General features: G+C 42.2%; 1 long non-coding RNA gene across 4 annotated transcripts; it reads right to left on the reverse strand.

The window, feature by feature from the left end:
- Positions 1–8,592: 8,592 nt before the first annotated feature.
- Positions 8,593–21,062, reverse strand: LOC119314982. Of its 4 annotated transcripts, none has more exons than XR_005152522.1 (7): positions 20,746–21,062; positions 20,326–20,629; positions 20,080–20,242; positions 18,644–18,765; positions 18,417–18,528; positions 9,620–9,691; positions 8,593–9,044 (listed from the first exon to the last, which is right to left on the reverse strand). It is a non-coding gene; the product is annotated as an uncharacterized LOC119314982 (long non-coding RNA). The 4 variants fall into 4 exon arrangements; XR_005152524.1 differs by having other exon boundaries at positions 9,583–9,691; XR_005152523.1 differs by lacking the exon at positions 9,620–9,691 and having other exon boundaries at positions 20,746–21,061.
- Between the last annotated feature and the right edge of the window lie 3,032 nt (positions 21,063–24,094).

The raw sequence follows: 24,094 nt of genomic DNA on the forward strand, positions 1-24,094 counted from the left end.
CCAACAAGTACCTTCGGAGACACCTGTAGAGCACCTTTATAATCACCCAGTTACGTTGTGACGTTTGGTAGCACACAAAGTGTTCCTCTGGTAAACGGGAGTTGCATAATCTCATAGTCATAGGAACATGTATAAGTCATGAAGAAAGCAATAGCAACAAACTAAACGATCAAGTGCTATGCTAATGGAATGGGTCAAGTCAATCACATCATTCTCCTAATGATGTAATCCCGTTAATCAAATGACAACTCATGTCTATGGTTAGGAAACATAACCATCTTTGATCAACGAGCTAGTCAAGTAGAGGCATACTAGTGACACTCTGTTTGTCTATGTATTCACACATGTATTATGTTTCTGGTTAATACAATTCTAGCATGAATAATAAACATTTATCATGATATAAGGAAATAAATAATAACTTTATTATTGCCTCTAGGGCATATTTCCTTCAGTCTCCCACTTGCACTAGAGTCAATAATCTAGTTCACATCGCCATGTGATTTAATACCAATAGTTCACATCACCATGTGATTAACACCCATAGTTCACATCGACATGTGACCAACACCCAAAGGGTTCACTAGAGTCAATAATCTAGTTCACATCGCTATGTGATTAACACCCAAAGAGTATTGAGGTGTGATCATGTTTTGCTTGTGAGAGAAGTTTAGTCAACGGGTCTGCCACATTCAGATCCGTAAGTATTTTGCAAATTTCTATGTCAACAATGCTCTTCACAGAGCTACTCTAGCTAATTTGTCCCACTTTCAATATGTATCCAGATTGAGATTTAGAGTCATCTGGATCAGTGTCAAAATTTGCATCGACGTAACCCTTTACGACGAACCTTTTGTCACTTCCATAATCGAGAAACATATCCTTATTCCACTAAGGATAATTTTGACCAATGTCCAGTGATCTACTCCTAGATCACTATTGTACTCCTTTGCCAAACTCAGGGCAGGGTATACAATAGGTCTGGTACACAGCATGGCATACTTTATAGAACCTATGGCTGAGCCATAGGGAATGACTTTCATTCTCTCTCTATCTTCTGTCGTGGTCGGTTTTTGAGTCTTACTCAACATCACACCTTGTAACACAGGCAAGAACTCCTTCTTTGACTGTTCCATTTTGAACTACTTCAAAATCTTGTCAAGGTATGTACTCATTGAAAAACTTATCAAGCGTCTTGATCTATCTCTATAGATCTTGATGCTCAATATGTAAGCAGCTTCACCGAGGTCTTTCTTTGAAAAAACTCCTTTCAAACATTCCTTTATGCTTTGCAGAATAATTTTACATCATCTCCAATCAACAATATGTCATACATATACTTATCAGAAATATTGTAGTGCTCCCACTCACTTTCTTGTAAATATAGGCTTCACCGCAAGTCTGTATAAAAATATATGCTTTGATCAACTTATCAAAGCGTATATTCCAATTCCGAGATGCTTGCACCAGTCCATAGATGGATCGCTGGAGCTTGCATATTTTGTTAGTACCTTTAGGATCGACAAAACTTTCTGGTTGTATCATATACAACTCTTCTTTAATAAATCCTAAGGAATGTAGTTTTGTTTATCCATTTGCCAGATTTCATAAAATGCGACAATAGCTAACATGATTCGGACAGACTTAAGCATAGATACGAGTGAGAAATTCTCATCGTTGTCAACACCTTAAACTTGTCGAAAACCTTTTTGCGACAATTCTAGCTTTGTAGACGGTAACACTACTATCAGTGTTCATCTTCCTCTTGAAGATCCATTTAATCTCAATGGCTCGCCGATCTTTGGGCAAGTCAATCAAAGTCCATACTTTGTTCTTATACATGGATCTCATCTCATATTTCATGGCCTCGAGCCATTTCACAGAATCTGGGCTCATCATCGCTTCCTCATAGTTCGTAGGTTCGTCATGGTCAAGTAACATGACCTCCAGAACAGGATTACCGTACCACTCTGGTGCCGATCTCACTCTGGTTTACCTACGAGGTTCGGTAGTAACTTGATCTGAAGTTACATGATCATCATCATTAGCTTCCTCACTAATTGGTGTAGTAGTCACAGGAACAGATTTCTGTGATGAACTACTTTCCAATAAGGGAGCAGGTACAGTTACCTCATCAAGTTCTACTTTTCTCCCACTCACTTCTTTCGAGAGAAACTCCTTCTCTAGGAAGGATCCATTCTCAGCAATGAATATCTTGCCTTCGGATCTGTGATAGAAGGTGTACCCAACATTTTCTTTTGGGTATCCTATGAAGACGCACTTCTCCGATTTGGGTTCGAGCTTATCAGGTTGAAACTTCTTCACATAAGCATTGCAACCTCAAACTTTAAGAAACGACAGTTTAGGTTTCTTGCCAAACCATAGTTCATACGGTGTCATCTCAACGGATTTAGATGGTGCCCTATTTAACATGAATGTAGTTGTCTCTAATGCATAACCTCAAAACTATAGTGGTTAATCGGTAAGAAACATCATAGATTGCACTATATCCAATAATAGTATGGTTATGACATTCGGACACACCATTATGTTGTGGTGTTCCAGGTGGCACGATTTTGTGAAACTATTCCACATTGTTTTAATTGAAGACCAAACTCGTAACTCAAATATTTGTCTCTGCGATCAGATCGTAGAAACTTTATTTTCTTGTCACGATGATTTTCCACTTCACTCTGAAGTTTTTGAACTTTTCAAATGTTTCAGACTTATGTTTCATCAAGTAGATATACCCATATGTGCTCAAATCATCTGTGAAGGTCAGAAAATAACGATACCCGCCGCGAGCCTCAACATTCATCGGACTACATACATCAGTATGTATTATTTCCAATAAGTCAGTTGGTTGCTCCATTCTTCCGGAGAACGGAGTCTTACTCATCTTGCCCATGAGGCACAGTTCACAAGCATCAACTGATTCATAATCAAGTGATTCCAAAAGCCCATCAGCATGGATTTTCTTCATGCGCTTTACACCAATATGACCTAAACAGCAGTGCCACAAATAAGTTGCACTATCATTATTAACTTTGCATCTTTTGGCTTCAATATTATGAGAATGTGTATCACCACAATCGAGATCCAACAAACCATTTTCATTTGGTGTATGACCATAGAAGGTTTTATTCATGTAAACAGAACAACAATTTATTCTCTTACTTAAATGAATAACCCTATTGCAATAAACATGATCAAATCATATTCATGCTCAATGCAAACACCAAATAACACTTATTTAGGTTCAACACTAATCCCGAAAGTATAGGGAGTGTGTGATGATGATCATATCAATCTTGGAACCACTTCCAACACACATCGTCACTTCACCCTTAACTAGTCTATGTTCATTCTGCAACTCCCGTTTCGAGTTACTACTCTTAGCAACTGAACCAGTATCAAATACCGAGGGGTTGCTACGAACACTAGTAAAATACACATCAATAATCTGTATATCAAATATACCTTTGTTCACTTTTCCATCCTTCTTATCCGCCAAATACTTGGGGCAGTTCCGCTTCCAGTGACCAGTCCCTTTGAAGTAGAAGCACTTAGTCTCAGGCTTAGGACCAGACTTGGGCTTCTTCACTTGAGCAGCAACTTGCTTGCCGTTCTTCTTGAAGTTCCCTTTCTTTCCCTTTGCCCTTTTCTTGAAACTAGTGGTCTTGTTAATCATCAACACTTGATGCTCTTTCTTGATATCTACCTTCATCGATTTCATCATCATGAAAAGCTCGGGAATCGTTTTCATCATCCCTTGCATACTATAGTTCATCACGAAGTTCTACTAACTTGGTGATGGTGACTAGAGAATTCTGTCAATCACTATTTTATCTGGAAGATTAACTCCCACTTGATTCAAGTGATTGTAGTACCCAGACAATCTGAACACATGCTCACTGCTTGAGCTATTCTCCTCCATCTTTTAGCTATAGAACTTGTTGGAGACTTCATATCTCTCAACTCGGGTATTTGCTTGAAATATTAACTTCAACTCCTGGAACATCCATATGATCCATGACGTTCAAAACGTCTTTGAAGTCCCGATTCTAAGCTGTTAAGCATGGTGCACTAAACTATCAAGTAGTCATCATATTGAGCTAGCCAAATGTTCATGACCTCTGCATCTGCTCCTGCAATAGGTCTGTCACCTAGCGGTGCATTAAGGACATAATTCTTTTGTGCAGCAATGAGGATAAACCTCAGATCACGGATCCAATCCGCATCATTGCTACTAACATCTTTCAACTTAGTTTTCTCTAGGAACATATCAAAAATAAAACAGGGAGCTAAACGCGAGCTATTGATCTACAACATAGATATTCTAATACTACCAGGACTAAGTTCATGATAAATTTAAGTTCAATTAATCATATTACTTAAGAACTCCCACTTAGAAAGATATCCCTCTAATCTTCTAAGTGATCACGTGATCCAAATCAACTAAACCATAACCGATCATCACGTGAAATGGAGTAGTTTTCAATGGTGAACATCACTATGTTGATCATATCTACTATATGATTCACGCTCGACCTTTCAGTTTCAGTGTTTCGAGGCCATATCTGCATATGCTAGGCTCGTCAAGTTTAACCTGAGTATTCTGCGTGTGCAAAACTGGCTTGCACCCGTTGTAGATGGACGTAGAGCTTATCACACCCGACCATCACGTGGTGTCTGGGCACGACAAACTTTGGCAACGATGCATACTCAGGTGGAACACTTTTATCTTGAAATTTAGTGAGAGATCATCTTATAATGCTACCGTCAATCAAAGCAAGATAAGATGCATAAAAGATAAACATCACATGCAATCAAAGTATGTGATATGATATGGCCATCATCATCTTGTGCCTTTGATCTCCATCTCCAAAACATCGTCATGATTTCCATCATCACTGGCATGACACCATGATCTCCATCATCTTGATCTATATCAATGTGTCGTCACATGGTCGTCTCGCCAACTATTGTTCTTGCAACTATTGCTATCGCATAGCGATAATTGTAAAGCAATTATTTGGCGCTTGCATCTTATGCAATAAAGAGACAACCATAAGGCTTCTGCCAGTTGCCGATAACTTCAACAAAACATGATCATCTTATACAACAACTTATATCTCATCACGTCTTGACCATATCACATCACAACATGCCCTGCAAAAACAAGTTAGACGTCCTCTACTTTGTTGTTGCAAGTTTTACGTGGCAGCTACGGGCTGAGAAGAACCGTTCTTACCTACGCATCGAAAATCGTCCCTCGAACTCCGATCCAGCCGAGTGTTGAGGGAGAATTTCGTCAGCATGACGGCGTGGTGATAATGATGATGTTCTACCGACGCAGGGCTTCGCCTAAGCACCGCTACGATATGATCGAGGTGGATTATGGTGGAGGGGGGCACCGCACACGGCTGAGAGGTCAAGAGATCAATTGTTGTGTCTTTGGGGTGCCCTCCGCCCCCGTATATAAAGGAGTGGAGGAGGGGGAGGGCCGGCCCTCTCTATGGCGCGCCCTAGGGGAGTCCTACTCCCACCGGGAGTAGGATTCCCCCTTTCCTAGTAGAACTAGGAGCCCTTCCAAGTAGTAGGAGTAGGAGGGGAGGAAAGGGAAGGGAAAAGGAGAAGGAAGGAAGGGGGCGCCCCCCCCCCTCCCTAGTTCAATTCGGACCAGCCCATGGGGAGGGGTGCGGCCACCCTTTGAGGCCTTTCTCTCCTTTCCCGTATGGCCCATTAAGGCCCAATACGAATTCCCATAACTCTCCGGTACTCCCGAAAATACCTGAATCACTCGGAACCTTTTCGGTGTCCGAATATAGTCGTCCAATATATTGATCTTTACGTCTCGACCATTTCGAGACTCCTCGTCATGTCCCCGATCTCATCCGGGACTCCGAACTCCTTCGGTACATCAAAACACATAAACTCGTAATATAACCGTCATCGAACTTTAAGCGTGCGGACCCTACGGGTTCGAGAACTATGTAGACATGATCGAGACACGTCAATAACCAATAGCGGAACCTGGATACTCATATTGGCTCCTACATATTCTACGAAGATCTTTATCGGTCAAACCGCATAACAACATACGTTGTTCCCTTTGTCATCGGTATGTTACTTGCCCGAGATTCGATCGTCGGTATCTCAATACCTAGTTCAATCTCGTTACCGGCAAATCTCTTTACTCATTCAGTAATATATCATCCCGCAACTAACTCATTAGTTGCAATGCTTGCAAAGCTTAAGTGATGTGCATTACCGAGAGGGCCCAGAGATACCTCTCCGACAATCGGAGTGACAAACCTAATCTCGAAATACGCCAACCCAACAAGTACCTTCGGAGACACCTGTAGAGCATCTTTATAATCACCCAGTTACGTTGTGACGTTTGGTAGCACACAAAGTGTTCCTCTGGTAAACAGGAGTTGCATAATCTCGTAGTCATAGGAACATGTATAAGTCATGAAGGAAGCAATAGCAACAAACTAAATGATCAAGTGCTATGCTAACGGAATGGGTCAAGTCAATCACATCATTCTCCTAATGATGTGATCCCGTTAATCAAATGACAACTCATGTCTATGGTTAGGAAACATAACCATCTTTGATCAACGAGCTAGTCAAGTAGAGGCATACTAGTGACACTCTGTTTGTCTATGTATTCACATATGTATTATGTTTCCGGTTAATACAATTCTAGCATGAATAATAAACATTTATCATGATATAAGGAAATAAATAATAACTTTATTATTGCCTCTAGGGCATATTTTCTTCAATTATCTGCTCAGATCAGCGATGGCTCAAATGATTCTGTAGGCTGGTCACACTGCTTTTGTATTGATTGAAGTTTCCATGAAAATGTATATTAGCGTTCCTTTAATTTGACCCCACAAATTCACCAGTGTGACCATTTGAGCCATCATTAATCAAATGACAACTCATGTCTATGGTTAGGAAACATAACCATCTTTGATCAACGAGCTAGTCAAGTAGAGGCATACTAGTGACACTCTGTTTGTCTATGTATTCACATATGTATTATGTTTCCGGTTAATACAATTCTAGCATGAATAATAAACATTTATCATGATATAAGGAAATAAATAATAACTTTATTATTGCCTCTAGGGCATATTTTCTTCAATTATCTGCTCAGATCAGCGATGGCTCAAATTCACCAGTGTGACCACAAGGGGCATGGTTTTCTTTAGTTTCTTAATTTTCAACAAAAGCAGTGTGGCCAATTATACAACATTAGTGATTTTTCATATCTCCCTACCAGCCCAACGAAGTGGTTTGGTAATACCACTCGGGCGTTGTTGTCTAAAGTGAGAAGGCAAAGTGACTGTCGGAAGTAGTCAATTTAGTAGAGGAGGAGCGGTGCGAGAGACAGTCGCTAACGCTGATGTTGAAGTGGATGGTAAAGAATATATATGGGCATCACCTATAAATCAACACGTGTCTTTATTCTGTGTCATCTCTTATACTATCTAAAAAGAACGTAAGGTTCTCGTTTTACCTTTCTTCCCACAACCATTTCGTCCAACCTTCCATGTATATGATAGTTAATCATCTTAATTTACTTATCTTCTAAACCAATTCCACTTTAATTTACTTACCAAACTTCTAATCAAAATATAAGGTAATTCACGGGCAGAATTTTATGAACATTTATTTACACAATCGCATTATTATTGATAGGAAAATCACAAGCTAACGTACTAGAATATTTATATCCCGTTGCAACGCATGGCCATTGTTCTAGTTTTTATTATAAACCAATTAAAAATAGTTTCATTCTTCTTAAAGACTATAAGAGTAGACATTAAAATATACTTTTAAACAAGATAGTTATTAAAATATTGTCAATATATAAAGTTGTGCACAATATAATTGTTGTGCATGATCATCACCAAAACAAAAAAGATAGGGTGACATGAGAATCAACGACGTTTGTGAGGTAGGGAGCATGCGCTAAGATTATTTTCCTCGAGAGCTTCGACTTATATTTTTTTTACCAGATTCCTACCCTAATTTAAGAGCTAAACATATACAAATCAAACATACATAATTAGAAGTGAATATAGAGCATGATTGGATTGGTGCCAAATATTTAGCAATGTGCCAAATATTGGCTACAACTTGATTAGTTACCGAGTTGTTTTGCGTGTCTCACATAAAATCTCTACTCCTAATCTCTACTCCTAATGGACGAGTTGTTGAATAGTTCCCCCACTTTCGTCTGGTTTTTTTTCAACCGGTTTTTTTTTCATCACCCCCACACCAACCCACCGAACCCCGCCCACGCACGTAGACAAAGAAAACAGCGTCCTGCCGCAGATCAGGATCGGCCTGCCGTCGAACCTCATACCCCGCCGGATCTCGCCGCCTGAGTCCATCTGGATCGCCGCCGTCATGCGATCTGCGCAGCCGTCGTACGATCTGCGCACTCCACAGCGCCGCCGCGGCGGAACCACTCGACAGCGCCGCCGCCACAGAACCACTGGACAGCGCCACCGCCGCGGAACCACGACAGCGACATAGGAGTTCCCGTCGGCAACGCTGTACGGATTCAACCCCAGGTATGAACACACATGCTTTGTTTGTTATGTATACGTGTACAGATCAGAACATATACAACTGTCCACAAATGTAATACATGATAACTTGGGCGGAACATATACAACTTTCGGTTAATCTATACATGACAGGCATAATTGGTTAATCTATATAACCGGTCCACAACAGTAAGTGCAATGGTTGTAGTCAAGCATCTAAAGGTCCTTTGGTTAGAGCAGGTCTACCCTTTCAGCTAGAACAAGTACTTTGATATTCATTCCTTCTCCATATTCACCATGAAGGATACTCTCAAAGATCCATACCTGGTTAAGAGCATAGTGTTGGGCTTCACATGACAAAAGGAAAAATAATTACCTGCCCGATTGTACCATCCTCAAAGTCAGCATTGAAGGATTCATAAATATTGTCGAACGTCATACCCTCCAAGACATCATAATTATATGGACCTGGAATAAACCAAACGAATAAAAGGATGAAAGCAAACAGAAACTAAATCAAGCCATGCCAGAATTCATTTTGCACCTATGGTACACATGAAATTACCCGACGTTCCAAAATAAGTGGAATGCGACATATCTATTGCTATTTTGTTACAACAGAAACGGATTCTCAACTCAAATGAAGTGCAAATAAAAATAGATCTTGTGTAATACAGTTATGTGCTTGAGAACGAAAATAGCAATAGATTTGATTAACATAATACGGAAGGTCAGAGCTGGAATATGCAGTCGTGGTAGTCATTTTTCCTGTTAACAGGCTCCAATACTCAGACCAAGCAACCCCGATCATGTTTATAACCAGCAAATTCAGTTTTCAAAAAAATGCAAAGTAGCAAAGTCTGTTGGACATGTCTTTCTATTTTCATATGTATAGCAAAGCTGCCCTTATGGACTGAGTTTCTGTAGCATGGGAACGGGCGTTTAGTACTGTTGGTATTTCACGTTATCTGCTTGCAGAGTCAGTTTACAAGTTTTTGCGGGATACCTGAGTCTGTTAGACATGTCTTTTTTTTAGTAGTTACCTATGGGGACTCCACACAGCAAGCCAACAGAACAGACGACACCATTGCCGATACCTCCAGGTATATGTTCACCTGTAAATTGTGCTACACAAGTCAAACACCAACCCAGGAAACTGAATTTGTTGCAGGCCCGACGGAGGGGACAAGTGTTGACGACTCTAATGAAGGGATTATACCCGTAGCCGACGTTGTTGACATAATGTACCCACGTAGTCCAGGTATAAGGCTTAATTTTATCCTTTTTATGTGAAAAATCATACCTAACAGACTTGGGCACAACCGATTCTGATATATCAACATCGTGACTTGTAGGAGTCCATATTACTCCCTACGAACGGATGATACTTGAGACCGATGGTGATAGCACATATGATACTCCAGGTATATATCTACCTCCATGTATATGTTCAGCTACATATTTTGTTATACATGTCAAACACCATCACAGGAGATGTTGCAGGCCCAATGGTGGGGACAAATGGTGACGACTCTTACGAAGGGGTTATACCTGTAGCCGACGATGTTCACCATGTGTCGAAAGGTTAACACCATGCGCTTACAACTTTGCCTTATATCGGTCCTGTATATTGTTATGTTTACATGATGCAGACAACCCTTCAATCTCATGCCTATATAATGTAGATTCGTTGCCGGCTCTCAGTAATCTGACAAAAGAACTAGCTAGCATGACAAGTGACATTTGGGAAGAGAGGCCTCAGAATGTCCCACGCCATCCTCTCAGTGATATCACTAATGCAGATCAATCCTCTATGGACCTTCATGAAAAGAGAGCTAATGAAAGCTCGGAGGCGAGCTGCTTATAGAAAGAAAAAAGAGGAGGCTACCGCCAAGCAACAAGATGAAAAACTGTCTGCCCTTACGATATCAGGTAAGAATGCTTTATGGGAAGGCACTGCGAGGATATTATATATACTCCCTCCATTCCACAATATAATGTTAACATCAAATCACATGCAGATATGCAAAATGTTCCCATGTTACCTCTCGGTGATATCACTAATGTGTGTCAACCAACCTCGGTGGACCTTGATGAGAAAAAAGAGCTAATAAATGCTCGGAGGCGAGCGGGTTATCGAAAGAAAGAAGAGGAGGCAGACAGCAAGCAACAAGATGAAAATCTGCCTGCAATTACGAAATCAGGTAAGGATGGTTTTATGTTTCAGCAATACGATGACCGTATGTATACTTTCTGAGTGAAGAATCTAGGCGATGTATGTTTCCTCACCCCAACCCCACAAATAATTGACCGAACAATAGTTGACCACTGTGTTGTGCATACAATTCCTGATCATTTAGGTTCAATTCGATATAGGTCAGATATACGACTTTTGATTCCATATACACTTTATGTATGGACACGGAGGGATTATATAAAAAATAAACCCTAGATAGAGAAGTGGCTTCAACCAGACATGTTGCCTCTCGGTGAACAATGAAGACCCTAAACCCTCCGTGCATATATGCAAAATGTTCTGCTGTTAACTCTCAGGGATACCAACCCAACTACATCCAGCTATACATCATTGTTTAACAAGACCCTAAACCCTCCATGCACATATGCTAAATGTTCCCATGTTACCTCTCGGTGATATCACTAATGTGTGCCAACCATCCTCGGTGGACCTTGACGAGAAAAAAGAGCAAATAAAGGCTCGAAGGAGAGCTGCTTATCGAAAGAAAAAAGAGGAGGCAGCCAGCAAGCAACTAGATGAAAATCAGCCTGCCCTTACGATATCGGGTAAGAACGGTAAGAACGTTTTATGTTTCATCAATATGTTTCAGCACTGGGATTATATTACATACCCGCTCGGTTTCATAATATATGGTTACTATGTTTTCATGAAACTGAACCATTTGAATCTTTGTCCAACATTCTAAAATAATACAACAGATAAAACAAACTTTGTATTGTCGATATTGGTATTTGTTGAGATTCTGCTACCTTGCAAAATGTTGAACAATGAACTTCTGATTATGTTTTCACACTGCTATAAAGAACACAAGGGTGACTTAACAGACGAGCAAAGTGAGCAGAGAAATGCGCGGAGGCGAGCAAATTATCAGAAAAAAGTGGGCGACGGAACGATCGATCTTCAAGAAAAAAATCAGAAGTTGCGAGAATGGCACGTGCAACACCCCTAAAACCATGACTGAGGATGAAAGGGGGGAATCAAGTGCAAAAAGAAAGGCAAAGTATGCTGCAAAAAGAAAAGACCCCGTGTGCGGAATCGATCGCTATGCCTCGTCCAGATCTAACTAGCACATTGTCCAGCACTCACACACATTGTCCGACTCTCACGCTCTCAGCCATCACGCCACAATCTGACAGTGAACAAATAGATCATGCTCCTACCGTGAATGCGGTCCCCACATACATCCGCAACACCGAAACCGATGGTAGTTATCCTATGAACCATCATCTTTCATCATGTAATCATTCATGACATATAAATAATGGTTCGATAATGTTGTAGGTGCATACCTAAGCAGAACCTTTGGTGATGGTGCTGTAGATGGCGACCTCATCGAAATCAATGAGCACATACAAAATGCCGACCAGCAAACCAGTGATCCGGTAACAAAGCCGGATAATGGCGGACGAGCAGAGTCATGAGTCCAGAGCTCGGCGTGGGACGAGAGAGCGAGCTTGCAAGGGAAGTATGGCGGCGAAGACGCGTCAGGTGAAAATAGGGAAGCAAAAAACATGTTCGAAGGTACCACGTGGTGAGAGAAATGCTCTACGCGACCCGCGTAATGAAAGGTTTGCAGGTAGGGTAATGACACCAACCGCCAGGTCCATCTCCATACCGGAAATGAGCTCAACTGGACAACCTACCGTAGTGGAAGCACATGGTGCCTCGACCCCATCTAGCACGTCGGAGTACACGATCAGAAGTGAAGGTAACACTCCCATCCTTACTCTCTTGCGTTCCTTGAGACTAAACCCTCATTTATTGGTTTCGCACCTGAGCAGACGACATGGACGCTTACCTTAGTCGTCTCATGAATGATAATGTCAACCCTGACAGCCTCTTTGACGATGAGTATTACCTTTTTGCTGGTGAAGGTATGTCCACAGTACACCCACTGGAGCAACATCCACCCGTTGGAAATATCACACCAATTATAAACATTGTTTGCAGGCTCAGATGTTGATGGCATGGAGCACGACGAATTGGAAGACTCAAGTAAAAATACCTATGTCGACCATGATCCATTGGACTATGTCTACTCAAACCTCCCGGACCACACACACATCCTGAAGCACGCCGCAAATTGCCATCACTGCAAGGCCAAGAAGTTTGTGTCCGAGGCCCTAGGATTCTGTTGTCGCAGTGGGCAGATCCAGCTGAAGCAACCGAAGGCCATCCCGGAGCTAATGAGGCTTTGGTCTAGCATGGATGCGGACTCAAGGCATTTTCGGGAGAACATACGGTTCTTCAACGGCCACTTCTCCTTCACAACCCTCGGCGTCAGCCTTGATGAAAGCTACACAAACATGAAGTCTAGGGTGTACACGTTCCGGGCGCACGGCACCATTTACCACAACATGCATTCCTTCGGGCCAACATCACGTCCAGATCATCTACAGTTGTACTTCTACGACGACGACCCAGGCCTAACCCATCGCAAGGCTGCCACCGAGCAATTAGACCAGGATGTCGTCAGAAAGTTAGTGGACATACTCGGGGAAAACCCGTACTCCCAGCAGTTTAGGAGTTTGGGTGCGCACAGGGACAACCTCGACGATTACAGGATAGACCTAAACACTGACGCGAGACTAGACCAACGGAAGTATAATAGACCTCTGTCATCTGAGGTCGCTGCAATTTGGGTGGAGGGCACTGACCTAGCGAAGAGGTTCGATCGTAGGATTACACTTTGCGGGAATGACAACCAGAGGCACAGTATACATGTGACGGCTGGCCCGTATGACCCGCTCTCTTACCCACTCTTCTACCCAAGGGGGGAGCTCGGTTGGCACCCGAAACTTCCTAAACATGATGTCCCTTGGCCGGTTGTGCAACAACCAAGAGGTAGACGTGATGATGATGATGATGATGATGCAGGTAAGCCTCATGCGTGTTCTGTCGTTTAGATTAATTGTATACTTCTCATATGAATCCTAATGTCCGCGTTACTCATCCATGTGCAGATGGGAATAGCAGGTTATACGTCTCGGTGAGAGACTACTACTGTTACATGCTACAGACACGACCTGGGATATTCAATCCCATACTCTGTGGAGCACGATTGCTCCAGCAATGGGGGGTGGACATGTACATCAAGATTGAGAGTTGTAGGTTGAAATGGTACAGGAAGAACCAGACAAAGATCCGCGCCGATCTGTATAAAGGAGTTGTTGATGCAATTACATCCGGGGAGACTCGGGCAAGCGCTGTTGGGGTAAGGATAGTGCTCCCTGGAACGTATCCAGATGGCGACCGCGACATGAAGCGGAGGCATATGGATGCCATGGCAATTGTCCATACCTACGGGAAGCCTGACATCTTCTTGACCATGACCTGCAACCCTAACTGGGAAGAGATAACGAATGAGTTGTTTCCTGGTCAAACAGCGCAAGACCGACCTGATCTTGTTGCTCGTGTGTTCCATGGCAAGCTAGAGGCTATGAAAGAGATGTTCAAGAAGAATATCTTGGGTGTGGTTGTCGCACATGTATACGTAGTCGAGTTCCAGAAGAGGGGCCTCCCCCACACACACTTTTGTTGATCATGGATTCTGCCTATAAGCTTGTCGTTCCGGAGCAGTACGACCGACTCATTTCTGCCGAGCTACCAGACAAGCAGAAGTATCCTGAACTCCACGCCTTGGTGGTGAAACATATGATGCACGGACCATGCGGTGTTCTCAATCCCAAAAATGTGTGCATGCAACAGAACGAGTGCAAGTGCAGATACCTGCGGTCGTTCAATGAAAACACGGCACAGGGTAAGGACTCATACCCTGTTTATCGTCGTCGAGATAGTGGTCGGCAGGCTAAGGTCCGGGGTAAAATGTTGGACAACAGATGGGTTGTTCCGTATAACCCTTACCTTCTGCGGATGTTCAATTGCCAAAACAACGTTGAGGTTTGCTCCAGCATAAAGGCCGTCAAATACCTTTACAAGTACATATACAAGGGCCATGATAGGGCTTCTTTCAGCATCGACCAGCCTGACGCCGATGGTAACATTGATGAGATAAAACGATACGTAGACGCGAGGTGGGTTACTCCTCCAGAGGCGATGTGGAGGATATTTGGCTTCCCCTTGTGTGCCAATGAGCCACCTGTCCTACAGTTGCCTCTTCATCTCCCGAATATGCACAGGGTGGCATTCAATGAGCAAGCTCACTTGACCGACGTAGTCGCCTCTGAGAAAGCTTCCAAATCCATGTTGACAGAGTATTTCAAAGCTAACCAAGACCACCCGTGGGCTAGGAATATATTGTACAAGGATTTTCCTGGAAGGTTCACATGGCAGAAGGGTAAGAAGTATTGGAAAGAGCGGGTGGAACGTTTTCAGATAGGTCGAATTATGTCTGCCAATCCTGCCGAGGGGGAGCGGTACTATATGCGTGTGTTGCTAAACCATGTTGCTGGCAAGACATCCTATGAGGACCTGCTCACCGTGGACGGTAGGCTATGCGGGAGCTTTAGAGAGGCTTCCGAAAGGTTGGGACTCATCGAGGCAGATAACACGCTCGACGACTGTCTTACCGAGGCAGAGCAGTGGGCGATGCCATGTTCGCTCAGGAGGCTCTTCGCAACAATTTTGGTGCACTATGAGCCAGGCGACGTGTGTGGTTTATGGGATAGGCACTTTGAACCTATGTCTGATGACTATCGACGATCACACACGTGCCTGATTGAGGTGGAACAAATGGTGTTGCTTGACATTAGGGGTATGTTGCAGTCCATGGGCAAAGACATAGCTGATTTCGCTCTTCCATGCATTGACGACTCGTTCGACCCAACCGAGGGCGAGGCCAGAGAAGTGGTCGAGGAATCCAACGTCGATTTTGACATCAACGACACTAAATTGGCTTCGTCGCTAAACTCAGAGCAGAGGGCTGCATACGACGAGATACTAGCTTCTGTTGAACGCGGTGATGGGGGTGTGTTCTTTGTTGATGGCCCGGGAGGTACAAGGAAGACTTTCCTGTACAGGGCGTTGCTCGCCAAGGTTCGAAGCGACGGAAACATCGCTATCGCTACCGCGACGTCAGGCGTCGCTGCTTCTATCATGCCTGGAGGCAGGACTGCCCACTCGAGGTTCAAGATCCCATTGAGCTGTGACAATGGCGCCTCATGCACCTTCACGAAGCAGAGTGGTACCTCCAAGCTACTGAAGATGGCCTCATTGATACTATGGGATGAGGCCACCATGACTAAGCGACAGGCGGTTGAGGCACTGGACAACAGCATGCGCGACATCATGGGAAGACGGGACCGACCCTTTGGAGGAAAAACTGTTGTGTTTGGCGGGGACTTCAGGCAGGTGCTTCCGATCGTCAGGAGGGGGTCCCGGGGTCAGATAATCGATGCAACCCTCCGAAGTTCACACCTCTGGAAGGGTATGCGCCAGCTAAGGCTCGTCACCAACATGAGGGCTCATAATGACACCTGGTTTGTGGACTACTTGCTAAGGGTAGGCAATGGCACCGAGGAAGTTTACGATCAAGGAAACATACGACTCCCTGAAGATATTTTTGTGCCGTCTACAGGCAAGGGTGACAACCTGGAGAAGCTGATTGACCATGTGTTTCCGAGACTAGATGACAACATGTCCGATCCGAATTACATGACTTCACGTGCAATCCTCTTCACCACGAACGACAAAGTCGACAAGATAAACATACGCATGGTAGAGCATTTTCGGCGAGAAGTAATCTACCATAGCTTTGACAGTGTAGAAGACAACCCGTATGGCTACTACGCTCCCGAGTTCCTAAATGGATTGACTCCCAACGGTCTGCCTCCGCATGCACTCAAACTGAAGCTCAACTGCCCTGTCATACTTCTCCGGAACATTGATCCGGCTAATGGTCTGTGTAATGGACGAGGCTTGTGGTGCGAGGTTTCGAGAGGAACACCATCGACGCAGAAATCGTGATCGGACAACATGCAGGTAGGAGGGTATTCCTTCCTCGAATACCCCTATGCCCGTCTGACAACGACATGTTTCCATTCAAGTTCAAGAGGAAGCAATTTCCTGTAAGGCTTAGCTTTGCTATGACGATTAACAAGGCTCAAGGCCAGACGATTCCGATTGTTGGCGTGTACCTACCTAATCCGGTGTTCTCTCATGGTCAACTGTATGTTGCATTGTCTCGAGCCACCGCAAAGAGAAATATAAAGATCCTCATTGAGAAGGAGAAGGAGAATGCCAAGAAGGAAAGCGGTAAATCTAAGAAGCGAAAAAGACCTGCCTTGTCCTTACAGACCTCGATGAAGAACATCGTCTATAAGGAAGTCCTTACAGGCTGAAGTCCATTCTTAAATATGTGAGAGGATTTACTCTTATGCTACAGGTAATTTTGTGCTCTTTGCTGTCTTTGTACATATCTCTATCTTTCGATGTTTGCAATTGAACTTTATTATGTTTATAGTACAAGGCAAGTATTAATAATATTGCCTCGGAGTTGTGACTTTGCAAGTTGCCAAATTTTGTTGTATGCGAAATTATTTTTTGTTATGCTGGTTTGCTTATGTATATTATTCTTTTGTTGTTTTGTAATCAATCATCTACTACATCTAAACTCGGCTTTGTTTTTCTACACAAATATTGCACACTGCCTTGGTCACTTCGTCATTGTAAAACTAGACTCCACTCAAGTGTTCTACAATACAGAAATATTTATGATGTGGCCCCAAAGCGGCCACAAAACTGGACCACCATACAATATATCAAAACTATATCTATATATTATTTATCATAGGTGGAGGTCCCTGTATAGTCTCTTATTCCCCTGCATGTTGCAGCAGTCTTTGTATGTGACATTATTTTTCGTTTTGCTGGTTTGCTTATGTGTATTATTCTTTTGTTGTTTTGCAATCATTCACGTACTACATCTAAACTCGGATTTGTTTTCCTGCACACATATTGCACACTGCCTTGGTCACTTCGTCATTGTAAAATTAGACTCCACTCAAGTGTTCTACATTACAGAAATATTTTTGATGCGGCCCCAAAGCGGCCACAAAACTGGACCACCACACAATATGAAAACCATATCTTTATTATATTATGTCTCATGGGTGGAGGTCCCTGTATAGTCTCTTATTTCCCCGTTATTTGAATTTTATAATGCTGGCTTTTCAATACATACATAAACAGCCATGCTGTGTTGCAGGTTTGGCGCAAGGAAACGGCTATTATTAGTTGCGAGGTCCAACGATGGTGATCGGATTCGGATGACTTGAGCAAAGCTGTGAAAATTCATGTGTACTATACAATATGTCCAGATGCATGGCTATTCACCAAGAACGCAGACTGCATGCTTAATTATTTTTGCGATCTTTGTGGGTCTATGCCTACAAACTACAGCCTGAGCCACTTCATAGCTCATAAATCATTATTACTAGAATATAACAAAAATATTCTAAACCACCTTCTGGCCTGCCAAGTAAACAACTATTTAAACTTTCTATCGGCTCATAAATCATAGCTTGCAGACCATCACGAATCTATAATTGATGAGAATGGTAGTAAGGGGCACAACACAGCTTATCAAGCAATGTTGTTGTTAGTAGAAGAGTTTATATCAGTACCTTCCAGTTTCTTCACATAGAGTTCCTTGGCGGCCAACATTGTAATGCTGATCTCAGTCCAACTTCCACAAGAGGAGGTTTGCCTTGTTGAGACTGGAAATGGCCCAAGAATCTGCATTTCAAAAAAACACAACATATAAATCTTGTGAGTAATAATATTAGACCAATGTCTCTCTACTCCTAAGGTTTTGTCAGAGTGATATTTTTGCACACATAAATCAACTTACACATTTATAGCATCCGGCTTCTCAGGATCTGTGTAAGCATTATTGTATTAACGCTGAAGGGTTCAAAGGAACTCCTGGGATTGGGTTGCTGCCTTCCACTGCCCTCTTTGCTCACTGAAGATCTGCCGCATGTTTCAATGCAGAAGTTAGACTGATCATTCAAAATACAAAGTTGGATGTATGTTGACTATTGAACAATGCCTACCAACAAGACTCAAATCATTTTGAAAGAAAGATATTCAAGATTAAAACAGCAAACACTTAAAATGAGAATTAACTATAGGTTTTTTCTCAAAAACTATAATCAGTAAGAAATGCATGTTAATTTAGTCACAAAAATTTCAGATGCAAACACTCGAGAAAATTTTTCATAAGTACACTCAACATGCTTGGGTGACAGATGCCCTCGGCCTATTATCAGTCATCTACTACTAAACAAGTTTCCAAAGGGCAAAGCCGCGTGTACGAATTGATTTAGGAAGTTCATTTAATCATAGGAGGACCTGTGAGAGCAAACGTCTCATATTAGGTATCAACTGTACTGGTGCGCTGACCTTTGCTAAAATGACAAGCATGACAGACTGACCCATGATACTAGCCAGCAATTGCTCTTTCAGATTCCTATTTTCAGCTAACAGGTGGCCCTAATGTTTATTTGAATTAAACATTTGGCCAAATCGCCAAACACAACATTAGGGTAAGACAAACAAACATGTTATTTGAGCAACACATTGATAAATATTGTGAGATTTATATACTAATTATCAAAGGTTCCAATAATCAACATGGGTGGATGTTATACACGATTCAGCGTGCTGCAGTGCTGATTTGGCACATTAACAAGGCTTTTTCTTTCTCGAATACACTTAAACAAGACTTGGTGTTACTACTTTTTATTTCTTTAGTCAGTTTTGGGGTTGTCTTCTGAAAAATATAAATGGAAGACCAGGTAAACTTTGCAACAGCCAGTACAACCTTATACGAGGCTAGCTATCGGCTATCATAATTGTTCTATTTCACAACTATCATGCTGTTTGAACATCTCAGTACCTTTTAGATACTTATTATTACATTGGAGTATTATGCCAATGGAATTTGATGGAAGCGATGGCACCGTAATAGCACCATCAACACAATGCATGTATTACGATATCATCAAATCAGACATTATATAAGCATAGTAGTCCCCACATATGTTATTCAATAAAAATATGAGTATCCGTACAACAATTATGGGAAAAAACATGCTTGAGTAGCTCTCTAGAAATACTAGGGTTGATGCAATGAAAGCCTATTTAAGTCAATGTGGTGTTTAAAAGGATGCTTGAATTCAATGAAGTACATCTAACATTGACATTGCAGTTTTATGCAAGGTGAGTAAAAGAACGGCAGCAGCTTCCTCAAAGAAGTATATCTAACATTGATAACTGATTTACCTTTGCAAACTGCTCAAGAAGGGCAGCAACTTCCTCCTCCACAGCTATGCAGGACTCAAGCACATCCCAGTTAGGCCAAAACCACCTCTTGATTAGCATTATGGATTCAGTTGCATTGATGGATTCAGAGTACTACTGCCGGCACTCCCTGTTTCTTGGCTTGCTGAGGAAAGAAAGCAACCAACCAACAAATTCAGATGAGGGGCTTGCAAGCAAGCAGGCCAAGAGAGCAAAGGAGGGGCTTACCATCAGCTATGCGGGAGCCGAGCGAGGTAGCGCTTTCTGAGACGGTCGATGGAGATGCCGAGGTTGCCAGGCAAGGGGGGCGTTCCGGTTTCTTGGCCGGCTGAAGCAGCGGGACGAGCGACATCGTGTGGCCGGCCGGCGGCAGCGGTGGGGGCGTGGACGGGTGGTCAGACACGCCGGTGGCTGAGGCAGGGGCGCCCCCGCGGCGCGTCGCTCGGCGCACGCCGTGCCGCAGAGCTTCGAGCCGTCGTCGCTCCTTGCGGAGGGTGGCGGCGTCGGGGAGCAGTCGTCGCCCTGGCCGTGCCTGTGAGACCGGGTCACGGCGCCGCGGCACACCAGGGAAGAGGAAACCACATCAGGGAAGGAATATGTGGAAGAAGAAGAGGAGAGGGGGCGCATCAAGCATGGGGAGTGGCGTACCGGAGCTGCTCCGCTTGCAGATCGAGCCGCCCCGCGTCGGATCGACCTGCGACCTCGCCGGAGAGGAGCACCACCGCGGATCCGACCGGAATGAGACCGGATCGAGCACGCACGCCCGGGTCAGGAAGCTCGATGCGTCTGCCTCCGTCGATCGCGCCGCACACAGCTGGTCGTAGTCCCAAGCCCCGCCAATTCATGAGACCGATTCGGTGGTCGGCGGGCGGAGTCGCGCGGTTGCGGGCTCGTCGACGCGCGCGGCGATGCGGCGGGGGGAGCCGGGGAGGGGAGAGGGCGAGAGGTGGTCAGTGAGTGGATAGGAGAGGAGAGAGTGCTGGGGATAAGGTTCATTTTTTTATATTTAGTTTTTTTAGGTGGGGGTAAGCTTGGGTGCTGGTTGGGCCGTGATGGATAGCTAATTTGGGCCTTTGATGGCAAATTTTGCTCAACGAAAAAACATAGATATTGAAAGTATATATTTACCTCACAAAAACAATAAAAGTGTGTGTATATATATATATATATATTAAATATGGTTCATAAAAATAAATGTTTTTTATACTTATTATATATATTGAGTGTATCACAAAAAAAATTGAGAGACGAAAACGAATATACTTGGTTTATGTTGGTTTGCTTGCATGTTTTTATCTTTTGTTGGAAAATTTTGCATAGCCTATATAAATAATTTTAAAAAATCAGATGAATACTTATTTATATATGAACATTATAGTTGGTTGTTTTCCCCGAATTGTTGTGTTAGTAAAATGATTTAAGCAACATAATTTTCTAATAATATCAAAAAGGTTTATCTTTTTAAAAAAGAAAATAGTTGTGTTAGTTTCAATTTTATTTTTATTATATATATCTTTGATTATATAATGAAGTAGAAAATATCATTTATATTTCATCATAGATTTAAAGTGATAGGTTCTGACATACGCACTGATGTAACGATGACAGACCGCACTGAAAGACCACGAGAAGAGGTGCATATAGCTAACCTTTCTTTGTATGTATATTATACATCATAATACAAAAGGTGTATTTTTTCAGGATATAGGAGACATGGATATGGACTTTGAAGATGCACAAAAAGAATCCATTGAGGGTTCCGAAGCGACGTCGCTGAAAGGGGACGGAGATTCACCGAATTATTTACAACATAATGATATGGAAGCGGTGATATCTCATATGGAAGCGGTGATATCTCATAACAAACCACAAAAGGATGCCAATTTTAATGTTATCGCACAAGGTATTTTTCAATATTATTATCAATCTTTTCTTTCTAATATTGCCTTTTGTATTCAACTAATTTGGCTAATTTTGTTTACTAAGTTGGCTCACTTATGATGTCGGCACACTATGTTTGTATCCCGAGAGATATTACAGTCATCGAATCAATCAAGTCTGCCCCCAAGAATATCCAATTCGTGAACATTGGAGATGCCTTATTATCAACCGACGATTTGAAATGCCTTATGAAAGATGATATGTTCTTACATAACGGTGTAAAACCAACTGCATAAACTTTGTAATTAATAATATGAACAATACATATAATATCGTAAAATATAAACATAATCTAAATGGTGAATGCAGGTGATAAATGCTTACATATATTGCATGCTTACTCACGACCATCTACAAGACAGGGCGGGTGGAAAGGTATACATTATTAGCACGTTTGTATCTGGCCAGACAAAAGAAGACGGGAAAAAAGACATAGACCCATCGAAATATCGTCACATCGTGCATCATGTTAATACTTATCTACAACAGGATATGGTTAGTCTTGTCTCGTTATCCATGCATATAATTATGGATTGTTTTTTTCTAATTCATATGTATAATGGTTTATTAATATTTATATCTAATTGTGACTGCGACCTGTATGTTATCTACACCAGTTATTCATTCTGATTAACATGTCGGGCTACCATTGGTATCTAGCAGTCACCAATGCCAAAAAAGTCAGATTCAAGTATTGCAGAAATGGAATTCAGTTATTAAATAATTGTGTTTGTGTTATATTGTTTGTATGTGTGGAGTTTAACATGTAACTCTTGCAAACTATTTCAAGAGCCCGTGGCAACGCACGGGCATTCTACTAGTTGTCAATAGTTGGCAAGTCTTGGTATTGCCAACATTTGGCTAGCCAAATGTTGGCATCAAACCAATCATGCTCATATATTGCAGTACAATGAAACAATAATATTATGTGCGATCATACATGCAATTTATATGGTCCTCCAAGCTAAAATAAAAACAAAGGTATAAAAGCGCACATTGTACCAGAAATTTAGGGAAATAACAACTTAAACTACGCTTGGGTGCATATACAACAAAATTGAAAAGAAAAAATAGGAAACACTTTAAACAAATCTGAATTTTTTTAGACAAATATTGTTGAATGTTTTACCAACATAAAAAGTTGGTGGTAAAAATCATTCATGGAGGTCTGGAGAAAGAAGATGTTCCAAAAAGGGCAATTTTTTAAAGCACTCTGGAACACTGACTTTTTTGTCCAGACCTTCACGGATGTCTTTCCATTACGAAACTTATTTGCATGTTACTAAAACATTCAACCATGTTTGAAATTTACTGTTCATCCTAGGTGCATATGCGCCCAGGAGCAGAGCGATCACTTCCGCCTAAACTGACATTTCTTTCATGTAGAAGTAATCTTCTCCATCATTTTTTTATCAATTAATGTGGTAATGTTACCCATTTTGATTTTTGTTGTTCGAGATTTGCTTTGAATGGAGGAACATTTTCTTATAATGTTAAATTAATAGTCCTTTTTTTTGCTAAACATAACTTGTTTTATTTCAGTAGCAGTATGCTATACTTTAAACTAAATAAATTAATTTTACTTGTCAGTTGAATGGCAAATTAAGATGGACCTATATTTTTCATTGTGGTAAAAGAATAGATATATCTAGCTTTATGTATGGAATTTGGCTCAATAATGTGATATTTCACCACGACGAGATGGTACATCCTGTTTTGATTTTCTGAAATCTAGAAGATACGTGAGCACAACAGCTCGCCGGAGTCACACCGCGCGATGCTTTCTCCACGTGAGCGAACCATGCAGGACTCACTCACACACTTGATCCAGTGAGCTGTCTCCACGGAAATCCAGTCACAACCACTCCTGGCCACAAGTTCACAGGAATACTCATATCTCTTGGCTCTCGATGTTACAGGTGTTCTGAGTGCAAGAGATCTATGCAGCACCAATGGCAGCAAAGCTCAAGATTTTTCTCTCTATCCATCTTTATCTTGTCTGATTACACACTAAATCGATCCCTATACCACCTCCGACTGCCTTAAGTAGCCACAT

The sequence above is a fragment of the Triticum dicoccoides genome, chromosome 6A, assembly GCF_002162155.2.
Source record: "Triticum dicoccoides isolate Atlit2015 ecotype Zavitan chromosome 6A, WEW_v2.0, whole genome shotgun sequence".
NCBI classification, from domain to species: Eukaryota; Viridiplantae; Streptophyta; class Magnoliopsida; order Poales; family Poaceae; genus Triticum; species Triticum dicoccoides.